At 39.8% G+C, this 14,981-nt stretch overlaps 1 protein-coding gene across 2 annotated transcripts in view; it reads right to left on the bottom strand.

The window, feature by feature from the left end:
- Window positions 1-13,343, bottom strand: part of LOC106604143 (arf-GAP with Rho-GAP domain, ANK repeat and PH domain-containing protein 3) — a 64,417-nt gene extending 51,074 nt beyond the window's left edge. For both annotated transcript variants that reach the window (XM_045717838.2, XM_082975016.1), the window contains exon 1: window positions 13,211-13,343. The gene's annotated coding sequence lies outside the window, so the exon portion shown is untranslated. The remainder of the gene's footprint in view (window positions 1-13,210) is intronic.
- Between the last annotated feature and the right edge of the window lie 1,638 nt (window positions 13,344-14,981).

Raw genomic sequence — 14,981 nt, 5'->3', positions numbered from 1 at the left:
ATGACGTCTCACACAAGACAACATGCAGCTCCAAAACAGTCTTAGTGAGACCTTCTGTCTGCATGAAGAGGTCATGACAGTAACCCCTTTTCCAGTAGTGGTCATGTGGTTACTTTTAGACAACTAAAATTCTATTTCAAGTTGTCCTGTTCAGGACTCTGTTTACAGTACAGAGTCAATCGTTTCTCAGAGCTTGTTGGTGTCTCTCTGTCTGACATTAGCTTGGACAAATGTAAATTGCTTTACATAAAAGCATCTGAACAAATTAATATCTTGACAGACTTACTGGGTTCATTTGTTCTTAATTGCAACTAAGCCATGTTAACAGCTAGGCACCATGAGTTCTGACCACAAATCCAGTCCCTGGTAACACTTACATTACAGAGAGATTGGCAGGACTCTTTTTCTTATGGAATTCAATTCATTATGTTACCACGAAGTAATGCTTTGCAAAATCAAGCATGTCTCATTGCAGTGTGGGTTGATTGGCAAAATAACAGCGACCGAGAAGGCTGTAACTGATTCACTGGTATGTTCTAGTGGTCTGAATGTAAAGAACAACAACAACCGTACTGTCCCCCTTAACAGTCTGACGTTAGTCTTCATGATGACATCACCCTAGGTAAACAGGAAGTTACATGGAAAGGGACTCAACAACATTGTGAAAGAAAAGATACAATATGCCTCAGTGGATCAAACCTCAGTGGTTCAAACTTTTTTTGGCCCACAACCCCATTTTGATATCTGAAAATTCTCACGACCCCAACCATGTGAAAAAAAGTATGTACTTTTATATTTGGGGCTATGACAGTCAATTGAAAAACATTCTAAAAAGTACTTCTGATTGTCTTCTCAACTCACCATCACATACTTTTAATGTGGGGCTGTGACAGTCAATTGCATATTAGTCTAGCAATTCATCTTATCTCACCAGCACTAATGAGATGGGTGTGGCATTATGTCGGGTCGGAGCTTCTCAAAGTCAGGGGGCGTGGTCGACAGTGAGCACCTCATCTCTGCTGTCACATCCTACCTGGATCGATATTTGGTTTTAATGCAGACAAGAGCACTGAATCCAGCTTCACACAGATATGAGCAGGCGAAGGGTACCATGAGTTTTATGGTGCTTTCAAGACACCTGGGAACTCGTAAAAATACGAGATCAAATCATGATGTCAGTGATCTTTAGGTCAGAAAGTCAGAGCTCTTTCTAGAGGCCAGAGTTCCTGAGTTGGAATTCCCAGTTGGATGACTGTTCAAAAATATATTTCCCCAGTCAGAGCAAAATCTTTTTCAGAGTTCCAAGTTGTCTTGAACGCACAGAAGTCATGCTGGATTGACAGCATGGCCAATGTATTCAATCCTTTTATGGCCCATGGTGTTGCATGTGAATGTTTATTCTTTTAAGCTGGTAAAGAGAACCTTAAACCCAGACTTGGACCACACACCCTCTCCCCCGAATCGCAGGGGAAGCAAAATAGTGATTGCTTTGCAACGCTTGCACTAATTCCTTCCAAACCCCTTATTGCTGAATTTGCAATTTCCAACTTGTTTTGTAATGTTAATCTCCAATGGCCCATGAGCACCACTACGTTTCCGAGTTGGATAACCGTTCAAAAAGATTATTCCCAGTCGGAGCTCGTTTCCCCCCCCCCCCCCCCAGAGTTCCCAGTTGTCTTGAACGCAGCATTAATGCTCAGAGAAAGACAGCAGGGTATTTATTCCCTTTCAGTCAGGAACCAAAACCCCTCAGCAATGACCCGTGAATGCATTCGGTCATATGACAGCTCGATCAGCTGTCCGATTTCACATACGGGCATGTCAACTGAGTCAAACGGATTTGGATGTAGGTTCCAAAGTGCTCTTGGAACCGTTGGAGTTGAGCAGTCATCACTGGTGTAGCACTTACTGATGTTGTTGTCTGTTGGAAACATGCCATGCCAAGGGAAGGGGACATGGTTCACTTTTGAAAGACTCTCCAATAACAATGATTTTCTCTGGATACACTGATTCGGTCACTCGTCTGTAGAATGTTTTTGTATTTTCCCTGCATGCTTGCATTCAGTTTGTTCAGTTTCCCAAATATGTCTGTTACATAGGCAAGCAGACATTTTATTTTTCATTACACAGAAAATCAACCAAGTCTGTATTTACTTTTTTTATATCCATTGTTCCCCCTCGATAACCACCAAGCCACGGTGTGAAAGAACATGGTCATGCTATGAAAATGTAAAAAAGAAATAATTGAGTTGATAAAGCTGCATACAAACATGGTCTCTTTTTTGCTTTCTTGAGTAAGGCAGCTCCAAAATGTAGGTGTTTCAGCCTAGCTCAGTGCTTTCTTTGGTGGTGGAGCAGCCAGCGAAAACATGGAGCATAGGGTAATGTTCTCTAGTTGCACCGTGATTGGCTCAGTGTTCTGTCACTCATGGGGAAACTAGGTCACCGCCAAGTCTAAGGGTAGAGCCGAAAATTCAAGCCCCTTGGGTGCTGCTAGTGGTGTAAAGTACTTAAGTAAAAATACTTTAAAATACTACTTAAGTAGTTTTTTTTACATCTGTACTTTACTATATATATATATTTTTGACAATTTTTACTTTTAATTCACTTCCTAAAGAAAATTTAGTTTTTACTCCATACATTTTCACTGACACCCAAAAGTACTCGTGACATTTTGACAGGAAAAATGGTCCAATTTTACACATTTATCAAGAGAACATACCCTACTGCTTCTCATAACCACACCCCCTTCCCTTGGACTCACTAAACACTAAACACAAATGTTTTGTTTGTAAATGATGTCTGAGTGTTGCAGTGTGCCCCTAGCTATGCGTAACTAAATAAAAAAAACAGAAAATCATGTCGTCTGGTTTGCTTAATATAAGGAAATTGAAATTATTTATACTTAGTTTTATTTTTGATACTTAAGTACATTTTAGCAATTATATTTACTTTTGATACTTAAGTATATTTAAAACCAAATACTTTTGTGACTTTTACTTGAGTCATTTTCTGTTAAGGTATCTCTACTTTTACACAAGTATGACAATTGGGTACTTTTTCCACCAGTGGGTGCTGCCATAGAGTTACATTAGAAGTGCCCTTCCGAGAAGGCTCAAGGTCACTGGCAACAGATAAAATTACGTCAAATCACGTTATATCTACCGTAGCTGTGATTGGACTGATCATGTCAACATCATACTTTCAAAATCTTAGCTAGCAAGCAGTTATCATCATAAGTCACATCGACAATCTACTGGCAAATCCTTTTCAAACCTTGTCATATGAAGAGGAACAGTCATCCAACTCAGAATTCCAAGTCTGGAACTCAGGCCTCTTTCTAGAGCTTCGACCGGAAGATCCCTGATGTCATGAATAAAACGTTTTTTCCCCCACTTTGATGACATAATTTGCCCCCAAGGACCGCCTCACCAACTTCCTGTTCAAGTGAGCACAAGGGGAGTCCAAAAATGTATTGTATGCTGCTACATAAATGATTTAATATCCCAGGGAGATATGTGTATACTGTAGCTAAGAAAGTAATACTAAGTGTATGTTGTGTAATAAGCTGTTAGTAACCCATGTGCCTTACCCTGATAATTTGGTCCCTTTACCCCTCATAACTTAGCCTCCTGTTCTGACTTGGTGGTGCACATGTAGCCTATAGTCTGTTTTAGAGAAATGTCATCAAATATTGTACGAGCTTTCATTGTCTGCTTATACGCCCCCTCTAATTACCCTACGGTTCTGACTTGGTGAACAGGCAGAATACTGTAAGAACGGCCCATGTTCTGAATTCTGTCGCTGTACATTTCAAAAGTGCTGAACAAATAGTTATATTAACTACGTCCATCCTAGCTCGCTCATTGTCTGAATCCAAATTATGGATTTCCTGTTGTCTGCTTGTCGTCCCCTTATGCCATAGTTTGTACATCTCAATTGTCAGCAGAAACCACATTTGTTTAAGCAAGTCAGCCATATCAGCTATGTTTTTTTAAAAGGCAGTAAATGAGGCTAAATGAACGGTTTCACTGACAGACAAGGCTCCGATGATAGCCAGGTGTAACAGTGGTAAAGTGTTGGGACTCTGCTGTTGGGACAGACTTATCTAGGCCCTAACAGTTTGTGAGCACCGTTTGTCACTGTTACAGCACAATTCATGTATTGTGTAGTGGTTTTGCTGGCATGTATCTAAAACATTTTTGGGGAGTTTTCCCTACCAAGATTTACATGCTAAAATCCCCACTGTCTCCACATAGTTTTGTTAACAGGTGGATGCAGTGGATGTAGTTTGATGCAGGTAAATTCAGTTGTAAACTACTTCAATATTTCTCTGAGTTCTGTACTCAGCTCTTTTGCCGCCAGTTGCTCTCAGTGTATCCACTACAGTGGGTGTATCCACTACAGTGGGTGTATCCATTACAGTGGGTGTATTCATTACAGCGGGTGTATCCATTACAGTGAGTGTATTCATTACAGTGGGTGTTTCCATTACAGTGGGTGTATCCATTACAGTGAGTGTATCCATTACAGCGGGTGTATCCATTACAGTGGGTGTATCCACTACAGTGGGTGTATCCACTACAGTGGGTGTATCCATTACAGTGGGTGTATCCACTACAGTGGGTGTATCCATTACAGTGGGTGTATCCACTACAGTGGGTGTATCCACTACAGTGGGTGTATCCACTACAGTGAGTGTATCACTTACAGTGGGTGTATCCATTACAGTGGGTGTATCCACTACAGCGGGTGTATCCACTACAGCGGGTGTATCCACTACAGCGGGTGTATCCATTACAGCGGGTGTATCCACTACAGCGGGTGTATCACTTACAGCGGGTGTATCACTTACAGCGGGTGTATCACTTACAGTGGGTGTATCCACTACAGTGGGTGTATCCACTACAGTGGGTGTATATGACAGATGGAGACATATTCATAACTAGAGTGCAAAGTCCTGCCCACCAACCCGCCCTAGATGGATCCCCATCTGTGCAAAAGCCCAGCATTCGATCCCATATGGAATCTGTTTTTCATCAATACAGCCACGCAGCCCACTGAACATCCCATATGGAATCTGTTTTTCATCAATACAGCCACGCAGCCCACTGAACATCCCATATGGAATCTGTTTTTCATCAATACAGCCACGCAGCCCACTGAACATCCCATATGGAATCTGTTTTTCATCAATACAGCCACGCAGCCCACTGAACATCCTATATGGAATCTGTTTTTCATCAATACAGCCACGCAGCCCACTGAACATCCCATATAGAATCTGTTTTTCATCAATACAGCCACGCAGCCCACTGAACATCCCCAGTGCCGTTTCATGTTCGTGAATCGTGAGACAGAACAATATATCCTGGTGAATGAAAACCCCCAGACAGGTGTAGCGAACAGAAGTCAATACATGTGTATCTCGGCCCTCACAGCTAACGTCCATTTGGAGAGCATGAGCTGGGGAGTTCAGTGGTTCAGTCAGTTTCCTCTTGATTTCTAGCAATAGAATCAATTCTTTGTTGAACAGTTTTATCTAAAAAAAGGTATTGATGTGAGTTTCTGTGCCTCTGCCTCTCCACACATTGTTTTTACCAAACCATTTGCAGCTGCCTGGTAATGTCAACGTCTCTGCAATATGGTGTGGTTTCATAGCGAAGCTGGTCTAGTCATTCACCGTGGGAATGATTCAAGTGTGGCCTTTTCCCATGATCTTAAGGGCACTCTCCGGTTTAATTTTAGCTTTTAGATTTGAAAATGTTTTATTTAGATTTAAGGGTAACCACATTATAATGACTGAGATATAGACAATATTATAATGCAGTATACAGTGCATTTGGAAAATATTCAGACCCCTTCCCTTTCCCACATTTTGTTACGTTACAGCCTTATTCTAAAATGGATTAAATATATACATTTTTTCAATCTACACACAATACCCCATAATGACAAAGCAAAAACAGGTTTACCTTATTGACATAATTATTCCCTGCTATGAGACTCGAAATTTAGCTCAGGTGCATCCTGTTTCGATTGATCATCCTTGAGATGTTTCTACAACTTGATTGGAGTCCACCTGTGGTAAATTAAATTGATTGGACATGATTTGGAAATGCACCTGTCTATATAAGGGCCAACAGTAGATGTTTTTTTCTCTGACATGCACTAAGCCATGAGGTCGAAGGAATTGTCCGTAGAGCTCCGAGACTCTCAGACGATGAGAAACAAGATTCTCTGATCTGATGAAACCAAGATTGAACTTTTTGGCCTGAATGACAAGTGTCACGTCTGGAGGAAATCTGGCACCATCCCTACGGTGAAGCATGGTGGTGGCAGCATTATGACATGGGGATGTATTTGGGGACTGGGAGACTAGTCGGGATCGAGGGAAAGATGAGCAGAGCAAAGTACAGAGAGATCCTTGATGAAAACCTGCTCCAGAGCGCTCAAGACCTCAGACTGGGGTGAAGGTTCAACTTCCAACAGGGCAACAACCCTAAGCACACAGCCAAGACAACGCAGGAGTGGCTTCGGGACAAGTCTCTGAATGTCCTTGAGTGGGCCGACCTGATCCCAGACTTGAACCCGGTCATATATCTCTGGAGAGACCTGAAAGTAGTTGTGCAGCGACGCTCCCCATCCAACCTGTAAGAACTTGACAGGATCTACAGAGAATAATGGTAGAAACTCCCTAACTACAGTGGTGTAAAGTACTTCAGTAAAAACACTTTAAAGTACTACTTAAGTAGTTTTTTGGGGTCTGTACTATTTATATTTTTGACAACTTTTACTTTACTACATTCCTAAATAAAATAATGTACTTTTTACTCCATACATTTTCCCTGACACCCAAAAGTACTCGTTACATGTTGAGTGTTTAGCAGGACAGGAAAATGGTCCTATTCACACACTTATCAACAGAACAAATGGTCATCCCTACTGCTTTTGATCTGGCAGACTCACTAAACACAAAATGCATCATTTATAAATTATGTCTGAGTGCTGGAGTGTACCCCTGGCTATCTGTACATTTTAAAAAGCAAGACAATGTTGCCTTCTGCTTTGCTTAATATAGGACATTTGAAATTATTTATACTTTATTTTTGGTACTTAACTATATTTAGAACTAAAAACTTTTTTTTAACTTTTACTCATGTAGTATTTGGGTGACTTTTACTTGAGTCATTTTCTGTTAAGGTATCTGTACTTTAACACAAGTATGACAATTGATACTGTTTCCACCACTGCCCAAATACAGGTGTGCCAAGCTTGTAGCGTCATACCCAAGAAGACTCAAGGCTGTAATCGCTGCTAAAGGTGCTTCAACAAAGTACTGAGTAAAGGGTCTGAATACTTATGTAAATGTGATATTTCAGTTGTTTTTTTTATATACATTTGCAAAAATGGCTAAAAACCTGTTTTTGCTTTGTCATTATGGGTTATTGTGTGTAGATTGAGGGGGGGAAATGATTTAATCAATTTTAGAATAAGGCTGTAACGTAACAAAATGTGGAAAAAGTCAAGGGGTCTGAATACTTTCCGTATGCACTGTATATATACAGAACCAGTCAAAAGTGTGGACACACCAACTCACTCGTCTTAATTTGTGGAATTTCTTTCCTTCTTAATGTGTTTGAGCCAATCAATTGTGTTGTGACAAGGTAGGGTTGGTATACAGAAGATGGTCCTTTACCAAATAGGGCTAAGTCCATATTATGGCAAGAACAGCTCAAACAAACAAAGAGAAATGACAGTCCATCACTAGTTTAAGATATGAACGTCAGTCAATCTGGAACATTTCAAGAACTTTTAAAGTTTCTTCAAGTGTAGTCACAAAAACCATCAAGCGCTATGATAAAATTGGCTCTCATGAGGACCACCACAGGAAAGGAAGACCCAGAGTTACCTCTGCAATAGAGGATAAGTTCCTTAGAGTTACCATTCTCAGAAATCTGCAATTATCTGCACCTCAGATTTCAGTCCAGATAAATACTACAGAGTTTAAGTAACAGACACATCTCAACATCAACTGTTCAGAGGAGACTGCGTGCATCAGGCCTTCATGGTCGAATTGCTGCAAAGAAACCACTACTAAAGGACACCAATAAGAAGAGACTTGCTTGGGCCAAGAAACACGAGCAATGGACATTAGACTGGTGGAAATATGTCCTTCTGTCTGATGAGACCAAAATTGACATTTTGAGTTCCAACCGCGGTGTCTTTGTGAGACGCAAGAGTAGGTGAACGGAGGATCTCCCCATGTGTGGTTCCCACCATGAAGCATGGAGGAGGTGGTGTGATGTTGCTTTGCTGGTGACACTGTCTGTGATTTATTTAGGATTCAAGGCACACTTAGACAGTATGGCTACCACAGCATTCTGCAGCAATACGCCATCCCATCTGGTTTGCACTTAGTGGGACTATCATTTGTTTTTCAACAGGACAATGACCAAACACACACCTCCAGGCTGTGTAAGGGCTATTTGACCAAGAAGGTGAGTGATGGAGTGCTGCATCAGTTTACCTGGCCACCACAATCACCCAACCTCAACCCAATTTAAATGGTTTGGGATGAGTTGGACCGCAGAGTGAAGGAAAAGCAGCCAACAAGTGCTCAGCATATGTGGGAACTCCTTTAAGACTGTTGGAAAAGCATTCCACATGAAGCTTGTTGAGAGAATGCCAAGAGTGTGCAAATCTGCCATCACGGCAAAGGGCGGCTACTTTGAAGAATCTCAAATATAAAATGTTTTTTGATTTATTTAACACTTTTTTGGTTACTACATGATTCCATATGTGTTATTTCATAGTTTTGATGTCTTCACTATTATTTTATAGAAAATAGTCAAAATAAAGAAAAACCTTTGAATGAGTAGGTGTGTCCAAACCTTTGTCTGGTATTGTACTTATACATATTTCTTCTTTTAACATTTTGGAAATTCTCTTGCGTCCCCATTTTCATATCATACCCCTAGTTTGGGAACCGCTGCTCTAAATGAATCTGGAAAGAACCCATTCAAACATGATCTTCCAGATACGTAATGTCCCCAACTCCAACTCTCCACTCGTAAATCAAGTCAAACAATTAGCGGAAGCGGACAAGAGGTAAAGTCCAACGTTTTTTTCCAAAAGGAAGAGGATGGAGGGAGGACCCAGGCAGGCCAGGCCTCTGGGTTATATACAGGATGCTGGCTGGCTGGTTGGGGGTAGGCTGTAGATAAATAACAGTGAAGCACTATTGTGAGACACAATATGTCATTGTTCAGTGCTAGGCTAGCTATGGCCTCCACGCTGCCTGGATGACAGTACAGGCCTGTGTACTAACTAGCTAACAAGCTCAGTCACATTTTGGTCTCTCTCTCTCTCTCTCTCTCTCTCTCTCTCGAAGACATCTGACTGAGACAGTGTTTTAGTCCAGCACATGCTGTCCCTCTTCCTTGGGAAAAACAACAAAAAGACACAGTGTGGAAGGAGCTTCTTCTGTACACACATGGTTAGATCGACCACTTAGAGCAGTAAAAAAACCAAACAGACAAACTCCCAGAAAGTCATAAATCAGGAGTTAATCTGTGTCCTCCCTGTCTCTCTACGAAGGAGGAGAGACGGCAGTACGAGACGTAGATCTGTACACCTAAATGACAGGCCTAAGTATCCCTTTCTGACGTATACAGCAATCTCCATTACTTACTGTACACCATTGTTATTTTACTGCTGCTCTTTATTATTATTATTATGTTAGTTTTATCTCTTACTTTTTTTTTTTTTTGTATTTTCTTAAAACTGCGTTGTTGGTTAAGGGCTTGTGAGTAAGCATTTTCCTAAGGTCTACACCTGTTGTATTCGGCGCATGTGACAAATACAATTTGATTTGACTACAGTTAGTATCAGTCACATGACAATCAGTCCAATGCTTTCAAATCCACCTCTTCTCTCCCTCAAAATCAAATCATACACAGATGGGACCAATTTGAGTGTAGCGAAATGCTTGTAAAAATGCCAGATTTTCTGGGCTAACAATGTAAGAGATAATACATTTAAAAAAATGTTTAAAATGCAAAGTTTCCTGTAATCATTAGAATGTGCCCCCTTTAATGTATCATGTATATTTGCATGGCGGCTCTGGAGGGCAATTCCAAGGTAACGGAATTATGCTTTGGCTCAGATTCTTCACTTAAAAAAACAAAAGTGTATGCCAAACAAAAAAAACTGATTTAAAAAGTTTAACAAACCATACAACTCTATGCACAAGGATTACTTTGAACAATTTACACAGAAATTGTCACATAAGCACATTTACTTGAAGAAATGAGCAGATGCAAAGTTTGGTAACAGTCAGACTTACAGCAAAATCTCCCTCAGTTTTTTTTTTTGTGACCACGTTTTCCAAAAAACCTTTAAATATGTGCTCCGAAATGAAGATTCAAAAGATAGCTGACACCACATTCTTTATGCAGACATGACACCTTGAGTTTGAAAATAATAAATATATGGGTTGTTACACTAGAAAATGCATAATTATGAATAACGAATATCTATTCTTTTCATGGTGATATATCCTGAATAAGTACACAAAACTAGAAATATGCAATATCCTTCCTTCTTTTGCATATTTGGCTATTATTATACACATTGACTATTATAAGAGATCTGCCCCCAAACAAGACCACATTTGGTTGTTCTGGACCATACCAAATCTGAACCTATCATAGACGTGTATGTTTCACAAGTTTGGTCATCAAAATACAGCAAAGTAGAGCTCAGTAGAGTACAGTAAAGTAGATATGTTCAGTACAGTACACTACATTGTACTCTAGTGTGCTCTACTGTATTGTACTGAAACTCTACTGTAGTATGCTGCCCAAACATATGAAACAGACATCTACGATTAGTTCAGATTTGGTCCGGCCATGGTGGACTGACCAAATTTCAACGTCCATGGACGTCCGGTGCAGGTGCTCAGTAGGTGAGGATGCTTGTTACAGTAAATGGAAAGAGGGTAGGTGGTAGGATTCATGGTAGGTGGTAGGATTCATGGTAGGTGTCAGTAAGAGCTGGAAGAGGTGACTTTAATTGAAGAGAGAGAGAGAGAGAGAGAGAGAGAGAGAGAGGGAGGGAGGGGTTGTCCAGTCTTGCTTTGACCCCCAGATGACAGAAAGAAAACCGTTATGAGCTGAACATGTATACCAGTGGAAGGGAGGACAATAGCAGGTAACCCAACTGTGGTTTGTGACTACTATGATGTTACATTGTAGCCAATTCAATTGCAGTAATTCCATTACAGATTTTGCAGTAATTCCGTAACAGAATTATGAGCTTTAATAATTTATAACAAATTTGATATCAGTAAAAACACGAACTAATTGGTAGGTCTACCTTTTCTTGTTACTTCTGTGAACTTTCATTTTGGTAACGGAATTACAAGGCAATGATTCTTAAAAACTTACAAAAGGCAAATAATTGACCCAGAACTAAAATACAAAGTGTTGATATTAGTTGGCAGGGTTCTTTATGTCAACATTATTGTGTTTTGATGTACAGTACCAGTCAAAAGTTTGGACACACCTACTCATTCCTGGGGTTTTCTTAATTTGTAATATTTTCTACATTGTAAAATAATAGTGAAGACATTAAAACTATGAAATGACACATTTGGATTCATGTAGTAACCAAAAAAAAAAGTGACAAACAATTCAAAATGTATTTCATTTTTGATATTCTTCAAAGTAGTCACGCTTTGACTTGATGACAGATTTGCACACTCTTGGCATTCTCTCAACCAGCTTCATGAGGTAGTCACCAGGAATGCATTTCAATTAAGGAAAGCAGAACAGAAAATCAAAGTGAATGTAATGTTAACTCTGGAGGTTTGAAGTCGTTTTGTTGATTAGTAAATGTAATTGGAAATAGTTATGTATTGATCCGTAGTGTGAAGTACTTTTACTTTATTTAACCTTTATTTAACGAGGAAGCCAGTTAAGAACAAATTCTTATTTACAATGACAGCCTACCAAAAGGCAAAAAGACTCTTGCGGGGTCTGGGATAAAAATAAACAGACAAAACCCACATCACGACAAGAGAGACAACACAGCACTACATAAAGAGAGGCCTAAGACAACAACATAGCATGGTAGCAACACAACATGACAACAGCATGGTAGCAACACAACATGGTAGCAGCACAAAACATGGTACAAACATTGTTGGGCACAGACAACAGCACAAAGGGCAAGAAGATAGAGACAACAATACATCACGCAAAGCAAAATTACATGTGAAACGCTATTACAAATCTATGCTACACTATACTACGTCACATATAAAACCTAAAACAGGGTCACAGATAAGGATGGCTGTAGTGTCCATTTATAGACAGATGGAGAGGGCTCTGGAGGTCAATGATTCTGGTCAGTGTAACTTTGTCCGTCACACTGACCATCTACTGACCAAAGACTAACCCAAGCAGCTCTGAGACACTCATACAGGAGGAATATAGAGGAACTATAATCTGAGCCTTGCTACAGCTGGCACTGACACTGAACGACATAACATTCAGCCATTCATGACATTTTAATTTAAATTAATAAATCTCACTCAACACAATTCCAAAAAAACAGAGCTAAAATTGGTTAGTATCTTAAATGAGAAATTCCAGTGATGTCTCTCTGTCCTCTGCTGGTGCACTGTCTAACAAATAACTTACTGATTCAATCAGGTTTCTGCTGTGAAACTATACAACAGATAGAGATTCCAAGACCCCAAAACCCACTCAAGATGAAGAGGGTCTGATGTGCCCCTGGCAAATCTACAATGGGGTGGGTCTGTAAACCCATAGCCTACAGCAAAACAGACAGGTGATAGATAGTATAATGGGTGAAATGTTACAATAGGCTCACATGCCAAGCCCATGTGGTGTCAGAAGATAGGCTACTCTTAAACATGGTAATATATATTTTTTTTTAAATAGTCAAATAAATCATTACACAGAATCTATTTAATTATTCTGCGGTAGGCCTACACAACTCTACAAGTAACATATGACGACAATATTGATAAATAATACTGATCATTTAAATCATTATTAGTCCTATAGAAGAAAAAAAATAATGTATTGAAAAAGAGCGCTCTCTCACAATCTCATGCTGCGGCATGTCGCCCACCTCTCCGAGACTCTATTAGTCCAATAATATGATAATCATGCATTACCTTTTGCTGTGTTTCGATGTGCGTGGTTGTTATGCCAATGGACCGTCTACATTCTTGAATCGCTCGTTTTTTTTAGGTTGAGCAGTAGAGGAAGAACTATCCCTGTCGGCAACTTTGTTGTAATGGTCAGTTTACTCCGCAATGTATCAAGGATATCTTACTTAAAGGGGAGGGCGGCGAAGGAGTTTAGCCGACATTTTTCCTGTTCAACAAACTCATTATCCCACAACTTTAAAGACATGATGGTAATTCATAAACAGAAATTATATCTTTTGACTGCGCCACTTTACCTTTGCAAGAAAAGAAAAAATATATATATATTATTATTTTATTTTATTTTTTATTTTTTCACTTTCGTAATAGGCATAATGCTAAAGAACTGACAGCTTGCAATCAGGTAATTTAATTATACTGTGTTGGGGCCCCATGCTCTTATTTTAAAAACATTCCCTATTGCCTGCAAAATAACAAAAAAGACTACACAGTATGTGCAATATGTAGCCTACAGTTTAGGGTTAGGTTAGGTTAGTTTAGGTTAGATTAGGTTAGGTTAGTTACGTTTAGGTTTGGTTAGGTTAGTTTAGGTTAGTTTAGTTTAGGTTAGGTTAGTGTAGGTTAGGTTAGTTTAGGTAAGGTTAGTGTAGGTTAGGTTAGTTTAGTTTAGGTTAGTTTAGGTTAGTTTAGGTAAGGTTAGTGTAGGTTAGGTTAGTTTAGTTTAGGTTAGTTTAGGTTAGTGTAGGTTAGGTTAGTTTAGTTTAGGTTAGTTTAGGTTAGGTTAGTTTAGGTTAGGTTAGGTTAGGTTAGGTTAGTTTAGGTTAGGTTAGTTTAGGTTAGCTGCATGGTGGGAAAAGTAATGTGATGTGGGCTTCAATAGGCCTGCTGATACAATACACCACCTGATGTGGGCTTCAATAGGACTACTGATACAATACACCACCTGATGTGGGCTTCAATAGGACTACTGATACAATACACCACCTGATGTGGGCTTCAATAGGACTACTGATACAATACACCACCTGATGTGGGCTTCAATAGGACTACTGATACAATACACCACCTGATGTGGGCTTCAATAGGACTACTGATACAATACACCACCTGATGTGGGCTTCAATAGGACTACTGATACAATACACCACCTGATGTGGGCTTCAATAGGACTACTGATACAATACACCACCTGATGTGGGCTTCAATAGGACTACTGATACAATACACCACCTGATGTGGGCTTCAATAGGCCTGCTGATACAATACACCACCTGATGTGGGCTTCAATAGGACTACTGATACAATACACCACCTGATGTGGGCTTCAATAGGACTACTGATACAATACACCACCTGATGAGAGATCAGAATTTTGAATATCTACAAAAAATGTAGATGTTAAGGTGTAACTAAGATGTGGTCCTGGATTTTCCTGAGCCCCATCACCCTTCCTGACACTCACACTCACACACACACACACACACACACACACACACACACACACACACACACACACACACGTACATTACGTTAAATAGTTAAATAAAGGTTACATTAAAAATGTTGTTCCAAGTTCCAGGGCCATCATGAATCACACACGTTGTCATTCAAAAATCAACGGAAGCTCAGATTATGGATAATTAATGGATGCACACAATACAACAACATCACACACTTTCATTCTCAACGATCACTCAAAATGGAAGACGTTTTATGGTAGACAAAGCAATGAATTGTGAGTTCTGAAAACAACGAGAAGCTTTTGTGCCGTGTGAGA

Source organism: Salmo salar, chromosome 05, assembly GCF_965601325.2.
Source record: "Salmo salar chromosome 05, fSalSal1, whole genome shotgun sequence".
In the NCBI taxonomy this organism is placed as follows: Eukaryota; Metazoa; Chordata; class Actinopteri; order Salmoniformes; family Salmonidae; genus Salmo; species Salmo salar.
The sequence above is the reverse complement of the archived record's forward strand: the minus strand, read 5'-3'. Positions and strand labels throughout refer to the sequence as shown.